This window comes from Corylus avellana, chromosome ca2 (assembly GCF_901000735.1).
Source record: "Corylus avellana chromosome ca2, CavTom2PMs-1.0".
NCBI lineage: Eukaryota > Viridiplantae > Streptophyta > Magnoliopsida > Fagales > Betulaceae > Corylus > Corylus avellana.
Genome location: NC_081542.1, coordinates 42,481,812 through 42,492,279, shown reverse-complemented (window position 1 = coordinate 42,492,279; position 10,468 = coordinate 42,481,812). Strand labels below are relative to the sequence as shown.

General features: G+C 35.2%; 1 pseudogene; it reads right to left on the bottom strand.

The window, feature by feature from the left end:
* Positions 1-9,953, bottom strand: part of LOC132169833 (L-type lectin-domain containing receptor kinase VII.1-like) — a 13,602-nt pseudogene extending 3,649 nt beyond the window's left edge.
* Positions 9,954-10,468: the final 515 nt, after the last annotated feature.

Genomic DNA, 10,468 nt, shown 5'->3' with positions numbered 1-10,468 from the left:
ATAGAACAAATGACCCTCAATTGTCATTCATGATGCGGATTCACCTGCCCTCCAACATAGTATTGGACCAAGAGAGAGACATGGCAGAAGAGTAGGACTGCCGAATATCTTCAAATGTTGGGTGTGATGAACAGCCAAAATTTCGTGGAATCTCAGACAACCTACACATGGATTTCATTCTTTGGAGAAAATATGTATCCATATCCTCAATTTTCCCCTTCAAGACTTTCACTACTTGTCTCATGGTTGGCCGGGAAGTTGGGTCAGGGTATGCACACAACAAGCCCAAATGAAGCACCCTACCCACTTCTTCCTCATCAACTCACCTCTAGCCTTCAATCTCTCATCAAGAGCATTCAATAATTGCCTTTGTAGCATCAATTGCCATGCCCAATCTACCAAAGGTGGCTTCCCTTCCTCTATAGGCCTCCTCCCACACATGACTTCTAAAATCAAGACACCAAATCCAAACACATTGGTTTGAGCCGATGCCCGCCCGCTCCTAATCACTTCCGGTGCCAAGTATCCGACGGTACCGACCACCCTAGTTATGTTAGGCACTTGTCCATGGTCGTGCATTCGGGCTAATTCAAAATCATTGTCAAGTAACACATTGCTGGCCTTAATGTCCCTATGTAGGACTTTTGATTCCCACCTAGGGCTGTAAACGAGCCGAGCTTGGGCGAGCTTTGGCTGTCCAGGCTCGGCTCGTTTATTTTGGAGTCAGGCTCGAGCTCGAGCTCGACTCGAGCCCGACTATGCTGCTCGAGCTCGGCTCGACAGGCTATGTACCCTGCTCGAGCTCGACTATTTTGCTTGATCTCGAGCCAGGCTCGAGCTCGAGCTCGACTTTGTTTTTTTTTTTTTTGTAATTTAGATGTATTAGATTATAAAAATCATCCAGAATAATTTGCACCTTAAAATACTAAAGAATATTAAACAAACATATCAGATTAATGTCAACCTTACAATTAAAACTAACAAAATCAACTAAAATGCTAAAGAACATTAAACAAATATAATAGATTAATCTCAACATCACAATCATCCATACAAAATCAACTAAAATGTTAAAGAACATTAAACAAACATAAGACAGACGCAATCCAATGCATAGGTAGCGCAAATTCCTCTTCAACCCAAAAGCCAGGATGAAGTTCATGTCCACAACTCGAAGGTTTGGACTAAAATTCACATCTACGACCTAAAAGATCTGGATCAAAGTTCAGTACTTCAGTTCACATCCAAGTAGGCAGATCGAGTGGCCAAGCCTTATTACAAAACAGAAGCAAGAAAACCGAAATACTCAAACTCTAAGTAATAAATTCATATGATCTAATGGTCGTATACTCATACTTAAATTTTATGATCATATTATCTCACAATTAATATTAATATTATCTTAGATCTAAGATCATGTGATACATCATATATGTTTTATAAGAATAAAGTATATAATTATAATGTATTGATTAAATAACACAATAACTTATGCAGATATACCATATGATTATATAATGATTAATGATTATGTGATATATACGATTCCAATTTCCAAAGTATAAACTATCTAATTATAATATTTGTATTAAATGACACAATAACTTGTGCGGTTGTACTATATGATTATATCATATGATAAAATGGTTAATGACAATATCATATATATATATATATATATATATATATATATATATATATATATATTTCTTATATGTTTTTATATTAATATATACATATATTATATATATAATATATATACACACATATACATAAATAACAAAAAAAAAACAAAGGTATATAATATATTTGTTATTATTGAGTAAATGAGTAATGTTGATTATATATTGTTATTTGTTACTTAATAAAAAATATACGAGCCGAGCTTAATAAGCGAGGCGAGCCTTATACGAGCCGAGCTCACGAGCTGCTCACGAGTTAGCCGAGTCGAGCCGAGCTTGTTTCGTTTAATATTCGAGCTAGGATTTGTGTTCATGAAGTGCTTCATATAATATTCGAGTCGAGCACGAGTCGATCTTATGCGAGCCGAGCCCGAGCTTGCTCGCGAGACGCTTCGCTCACTTAACAGCCCTGTTCCCACCCCTCATGTAAGTACAAGACTGCTGAAGTCACATCTTTCAAACACCCATTTGTCCAAACTCCCATTTTCCATATAGTCATAGACCAACAAGAAGTTGCCCTTGTCTCTCTTGCACCGCCCTCTCAACCCCACCCAACTTCTATGCTTCAATCTCCCAAGGCTTGAAATTTCAGCCAAAAATACTCTCATCCCACCATTTTCATGCGAAATGCATTTCACTGCAATCTTTGTCCCTCCTGCTAAAACACCCTTATAGACCTTCCCATTCCCTCCACTTCCAATCGCATTTTCTTCTGAGAATTCGCTTGTGGCCGCCTCTATTTCTTTGTAAGACATTCTGTGTGGCCAATACTCTAATTCCCATTCTTCCATTTCCTCTCTCTTCCTAGCTCCCCTTCGCTTCGTCTTGATAGAGAACAGAGCAAACAGAGCACAACGACCGACACCGGAGAAACCTCCCACTGTGATTCCTGCAATAAACTGTTTGGATCGAAATATTGAACCCTTCGGAAGAACAAACGATGGCAAACCTGTGGTAACCAACTCTTCGCTTAACGAAAGGTTGGAATTACTAAAGCTCCAAGCCAAAATCTTGTGGCTTTCAACTAATTGTCCGGTACCACTAGTAAGTCCAACATACATTTCATCCTCAAAAACCTCAGAAAGATCAAGAGAAACATTCAACAAAGGCTTCCGAGGTCTTTTCATGCCAGCCGGAGCCATAGTAACATTAATCAAAGAATCTGAATAGTCAATCCAAACTTGGTAATTTTCACCACTATTCAACTTCAATTCCTTGAATGACTTCTCATCATCAGCATTGCTGCTGATGTCGCTTCTTTGGTTGTCGGGCCAGTACGCAGCATTGTGTGCTGCCTTTGATTTGAGGGAGTTCAGGTCATGGTTGGCGCTTTTGCCATCGAATTCTTGGTTCTTAAACACATCAAACTCGACACCAAAGACAGGGTCGTTGGGATTGTCGTTGTTGGTGAAGTTGAAAAGGCCTAGATGTTGAGCTGAGCTCGCGCCTTCGACGCCAGTTATGGAAACAAAAAGGAAAACTATGCCATGCCCAGGAAGAGTATTCTTGTAAGGAGCCATCGAGAAGATGAAAGAAGTTGAGAAAGGATATACATAAGAATAGTTTGGCTTTTTAGCTGGGATCTTTTCCGAGTAAAGTGCCAGACCGATTGAGAAATGTGTTTTGTTAGTGAGCGTTAGAATACGAGATTCAACGGTGGCCAGGCCGTAGAGTAACATATCGGAGGAGTTGAATGTAAGATATTGAATATATATAAATGCTAATTAACAATATAATTAGCAGCGGAAATTTAATATATATATGTATATGTACCTCCAGCCATTGCTTTGCTCAAGCAGCTTGAAGAATGACTCCACAGCAATCAAACTAAAACTAAACAATTTTATTGAGAGGTTCTTCTGACCTATGCCTACCAGTGAGTGCCAATTGATGGAATACACAGGCCTTATTTATAGGTAGGTCAGGGGACCCTCAATTAGAACTGTTACCTTAATTATTCCTCCCATCAAGGAATAAAAAATCAATCAATACAGCTAATTGATTCCACAAACATTAAATCATTAATTAAATCAAATACTTGTTCCACAAGAATTAAATCAGTGATTTAATTCAGAATATTTGATTGAAATCAAATACTTGTTCTACAAGAATTAAATCAGTCATTTAATTCATAATATTTGATTTACATAATAAGCTTCAAATTGGAATAGAATATTGAACACCGTAATTTTATAATTACAATAATATATGTGATATAAGGGACATACTTAAATGTAATTTCTTACATTCTCCCACTTGGCCCTTATGACACATAAATTCCTTATGGTGTTCAGTTCTATGATTTGGCCAATACTTTATCTATTCCAACCATTCATGGAATCCTCCCACTCATTCAAGGAATACTACACACGAATCATGGCGGTAAAGCTTTTATGTAATAAGCCGTCCCTTCCATGTATCACGATGTCTAATACCTCCCTAAATGAGTACTTTATGGATAATGTACTTTATGAATGAACTTCCTATAAGTCATTCGGGTCCAACTTTAATTTTATCCCCACGGATAAGAATGATATATATGCGCACAAAAATCTTTATAACATAACCTTTATGTCTATAGACCAATTAAAGAGAAACTAAGCACAAATGAATTAATGAATCTCATATATTCCACATGACTTTATACTTTCTTTACCGGTAAACCTTTAGTCATGGGATCCGCAATCATTAATTCAATACTTATATGCTCAATAGACACTTATTGTCACTTAATGTTCTCTTTCATAGTGATACTTTATGTCGATATACATACTTCTGTTTCTACTCAGTTTATTCTTAGAAAATATAACTGTAGTAGAATTAACTCAGAAGATCTTTATGGGTCTAACTATAAAATCGACAATCTTGAGACCTTTAACAAAAATGTCTCAACCATAATGCCTGTGTAATTAATTCACAGCATGTAATGACTTTTGCTTTCATGGTAGATGTAGCAACTGTAGTCTGCTTACTGCATCTTCAGTACATATATACTGAAGTTGATTCTCTACTATCTACACATTTAGCAAAAATCAAACCTGAAAAAACACCACCAAATGGTAAGTGTATCTGTAGTTCTTGGTTCATTGCATATTCCACAATACTATATTGACCCAATAGTCCAACTGCTATTTCAATGCCAGGTCTAATGTAGACCTGTGCATACACATGGAATATCTGTCTTTGTTCCAATACATTTTGGGACATTATCCCCCTTAATAATAGGTGCTACTGAAGATTCATAGTTCTTCATTCTGAATCTCTCCCAAAACTTTAGTGAGATGAACTTTATGTAGCAAACCTAAATTAATGCTTGCAAGCAAAATATTATCTATATACAGGACTAAAAGAAATGTAACTTTACTCCCACTGACCTTAAGGTATATTCAATGATTAACAAGGTTCTCAATAAACCTATGTGAGGTAATAACCTTGTAAAAATTTTGTATACCATTGATGAGAGACATATCTTAGTCCATTAATAGATATCCTTAATTTGCAAGCTTTCTGACTGTTATTAATAAAACCCCTTAAGTTGTCTTATGTACACCTCCTCCTTAAGATCCTTATTCAGGAAAATTGTTTTTCACATCCTTTTGATATAGCTCTAAAACAAAATGAGCTACTCATACCATGATAATCAATGCCTTCCTTTTGAGTAAGATCATTGGCTACAAGTCTAACTTTATATCGTTCAACATTACCCGGAAGCATCCTTTTAGGTTTTATAAACCCATTTGCAGCCTATGGCTACAACTCCCTTTGGTAAGTCAACAAGATTGCAGACTTGAATTTTAGCCAAAGATTTCATCTCCTCCTTCATGGCATTGAAACACAATGTGAAGTTATCTCCACCCAAAAGGATGTGAAAACAAATTTTGGATCGTCCTTAGGTCCGACATAAAAATCAGACTCCTAGAAGTATACAACATAATCACTAGAGATTGTTGGTCGCCTTATTTTAGAAAATCTTCTTAATCCTACTTCATTTACTTTTGACAAAGTCTGAGTAGGTTCATTCTGAACTTGTTCCTTATGAGTTGACTGTTTCTGAAACCGATTGTGCTTGAAGATAATCAATTTGAATTTTCTTAAGCACAATCAAACACCCTTCATGTGAAGGGGCTTCAGTCAACTCTTGTGCTTCCTCTAATTTAATCCCTTAAGGATAAGCACTCCCACTAAGTTCAGTGTTCTCTAGAAATTTTTAATATTAGACTCAACAATTCTAGGACTAAATGAAGAACAGTAAAGCCTAAACCCCTTGGAGTTTACTATATAACCTATAAAATTCCGCTAGTTGTCCTTGAAGCTAATTACCTTAGGTGTGGATTATAAATCCTCACTATAGCAAGACAACCCCATATGTGTAAACAATTTGAACTTGGTTCCATTCATTCCTTAATTTAGGTGTCTTATGGACAACTCTGAATGGAATCGAGTTAAATGTATACACAGCGGTTTTCAAGGCTTCACTCCATTAGGAGAATAGAACATTACCTTTCATGTCCCATTTTCGTGTACCTACCATAATACTATCTGCCTCTATCAGATCTTACGATCTTGATTTTCTTTTGTTTTGTTTCTCTACTTCTACCTTATAGGTACTGGAAGCATTAATGCTCAAACCTTATGATTTAGAAGATAGAGATACATAAACCTTATATGGTTATTACCGGAAGAGATAGGATATCTCTAACCATTTAGGCAAGAAGTATGGAAAAGGTTACACTTGTACATGATCTCAAGAATTTCAAAAATCCTTTTGTTGGCACCTTTAGTGGTATAGTTGGTCTGCTTTTCCTTAATGCTGTCCACATAAATACCAAAGGTAGTAAATTTCAAGAGTCGTAAAAACTCTATCATTTATCGAGCTTTTATTCTTTATAGAGATATATTTCAATCTCCAATGCCATAACATAGAGGATTTTCTCATTCATAAGACTCTCCTTTATGTCAACATTTATATGCAGGGATTAATTTTCCAAAAATTGGGATCTAAATTAATTTTAAATAGACCATTAATTTAATATTCCACCAAAAAAAAAATTTAACAATATTCAAATTTGATTTTAACAAACTAAAATAGAAATTAAATTTCTAAAATAATTGTGGAATATATAAAAACATTATGAAGGTCAAAATGACATAACTGAATTTTTAAAATTAATCTATAGATCCCAACAACCTCCAATTGTAAATAAGTATTATTTAGAAAACCCTGCATTATGTTGACAACGTGGACCGCTAAACCAAATTCAATCCACATAGTCCTTAGGAGAGTCAATAAAAGAGATTCATGACACACTAGGTGTATGAGATTACCTTTATTTTAAGTCATTTATAATACTTTATGCAATCATTCTTTATATGCCCATAATTTTTCTTAGTGTGAGAAAAACAAGTATCTTAATTGCCATAACACTTTGTTGGCACCTTGTTCTCATTCATCAACTATTGGACATGGTTGCCTATAAAGGTCTTTCCCTCAACATGAGTAACTTTCTGGATTCTCATGTCTTAATCTCTCATCTTCTTGAACACACATGATCAGAAGTTCCTTAATTGATCAGTTATCCTTATGTGTGCCACAAGATATTTGAAAAAATATCATATTTAGATGAAAGAATAAAATTGACCATAATGACTCAAAAACTCAACCTTTAGGGTCTTTATAATGAGCTGTTATGTCATTCATTTTCATAATGTGCTCAAACACATTTTGAAACTGTAAAAGGTTTTACTTTAAAGCTTTTCTATTAGGGTGCAGGCCAAAGCCTTATTGGAACTCACTAAATGTTCCTCAATGACCTTTCTTTGGCCCTAAAACACTAAGGAATAAAACCCTAATGCTTTCCTTGATATGAGATTTCATGAACGTTGAAACTTAAGCGATTTAAATCACTACAATCGTTCATATTTAATAATCTCATGTGGCGTACTTGATTCCGTGGGAGAAGGTGATTCGTCCACACGAAACGCCAATTCAGTCTCCAAACACCCCAAAGTGAAAAGCACATTTTTCTTTTCAGTCAGGAAAAATTACCACTAGGAATTATTGGAACATAAAATACTAATAATTAAAGCAGTAGGAATACATCCAGTAACCAAGAAAATTATATACTTTAATGCTATGAAATAACCTTATTTAAATTAACCAATGTAAATTTAATAGTAAATTTCAACCTACCTGTGGGCAAAGGTGCATCATGCATGAAATTTACTCTTTATTAATAAGACTAATAAATTTAGCATTAATAAATAAAATTTTCCGTACCTGTGGGCCTAAGAGAAATTTTATTTTCAATGTTAAATTTACTATCTTATTCTAATTAACTCATAAAAATAAAAACGTCCCTGTGGGGATTGGCAAATTAAATTTATGAATTAATTACAACACGATGTTAATTTTCTTTATGAAGTTCATATATATAATCTTGATGCAATTATCATTATAAAATCGGGATGCTGTGGCTCTCCCAAAAATTATTATGACAATTACGACTTCATTAACATCGAATTTATTTAAATTAACCAATGTTAATTTAATAGTAAATTTCAACCTACCTGTGGGCAAAGGTTGCATCACGCATGAAATTTACTCTTTAATAAGACTAATAAATTTAACATTAATAAATAAAATTCTCCGTACCTGTGGGCCTAAGAAAAATTTTATTTTTTAAAGTTAAATTTATTATCTTATTCTAATTAAGTCATAAAAATAATAACGTCCCTGTGGGGATTAGTAATTAAATTTATGAATTAATTACAACATGATGTTAATTTTCTTTATGAAGTTCACATATATGATCTTGATGCAATTATCATTATAAAATCGGGATGCTGTGGCTCTCCCAAAATTATTATGATAATCACTACTTCATTAACATCCAATAACTGTATAGATGCCACAAATAAAGTTTCCAAGAATAAAAGACAAAACCATCATATTAGTGGGTAAATAGTATTTTTCCAAAGTACAACCGGATAGTGTCCCAGATAAGTGAGGGGGCGCACAACGGCACACTTAAGTCCCAAGACTTACCTTGCCAGAGCTTTCCGATTGCAATTTTGGATAGTACCATAAACATTCACCAACACATGAGGCTTAGTTAATTATTCTCAGGTCCAGGCATCAAACAATTTATATTTAAACAATTAAAAGAATAAATATATCCTTAAGTTCAAGCTCATGCATTAAAGAAACAATAATTTAATACTGAACAATTTAAAAGATAAGATAAATATAAATGCAATATTAAAGCATAATAAACTGAATAGCCCAATGGTCTTAAAGTGACCTTAGGCCTTTATCCCTCAAGAGCCCAAGTTCGAAACCCACCTGAGCACCCCCCTCTTTTTTTTCTTTTTTTTTTAATCCGGATGGGCCAGTTTTTTTTTTTTTTTTTAAACCAGGTTGGGCTGCTTCTTTACTCCGGATACGGGCCAAGAATTGGGTTACTGGATCGGGTCAGCCCAAATTTTTTTTTTTTTTTAAAAAAAAAAAATCATACCAAAACGGGTTGAAACCCTACCCGAATAATAATACCCGAACCCGAAAAACTTAACACTCAACCCGGAAAGCTAGCCCCTTGCGCCGCTGCATCTTCCCCTTCCCCATTCTCCGGTCACCGGCGCCGGTTCCTTAATGCGCCGGCCAAAAACAGCAAGCACCCCGTGTGGGGCTGCCGGCAGTTTTTTCTTCTTTTTTTTTTTTTGTGGGTAGCCCGGTGAAATGGCCACCGTTCCGGCCAAAAATCGGCAGCCTGTGTAGGCGCCGTTTCTGCCCATCACAGGCGGCCCCTTATGGGGCTTCCTCCGTCAACAGCTCACCTTATGCGGCCAACGCCGCTGCTGTGGGAGGGGGGAGACCGGTGCTGCAGAAAAAAAGAAAAAAAGAAAAAAAAAACGGCACTGCAGGTAGGGGGGGGGTTGGTTTCTGTAGCTTGTCTCTCTTGAATTCTAATCGAAAGTGACCAAGGGAAAGTGAAAGACCAAGGGTCCTGATCACCCATAGGCCCCACACATTTTGTTTTAAGAAACAATAATACACAAGCAAATTGGTCAAAACAAATAAAACATATACGTGGGTTTCATGGTGGTTGAGAACAAATGGTTCTCAATTTCAATAACCATGACTCTGAGTTTTGTTTCGATAATCACAAAATAAAACAAAATAAAATATTATCGAAACAAAAACAAAATATCAACAACAGACATATTAAAAACTAGACTAAGCAAATATGGCCTGGAAAAGGCTTTGATACCACATGTAAGATATTGAATATATATAAATGCTAATTAACAATATAATTAGCAGCGGAAATTTGATATATATATGTATATGTACCTCCAGCCATTGCTTTGCTCAAGCAGCTTGAAGAACGACTCCACAGCAATCAAACTAAAACTAAACAATTTTATTGAGAGGTTCTTCTGACCTATGCCTACCAGTGAGTGCCAATTGATGGAATACACAGGCCTTATTTATAGGTAGGTCAGGGGACCCTCAATTAGAGCTGTTACCTTAATTATTCCTCCCATCAAGGAATAAAAAATCAATCAATACAGCTAATTGATTCCACAAACATTAAATCATTAATTAAATCAAATACTTGTTCCACAAGAATTAAATCAGTGATTTAATTCAGAATATTTGATTGAAATCAAATACTTGTTCCACAAGAATTAAATCAGTCATTTAATTCATAATATTTGATTTACATAATAAGCTTCAAATTGGAATAGAATATTGAACACAGTAATTTTATAATTACAATAATATA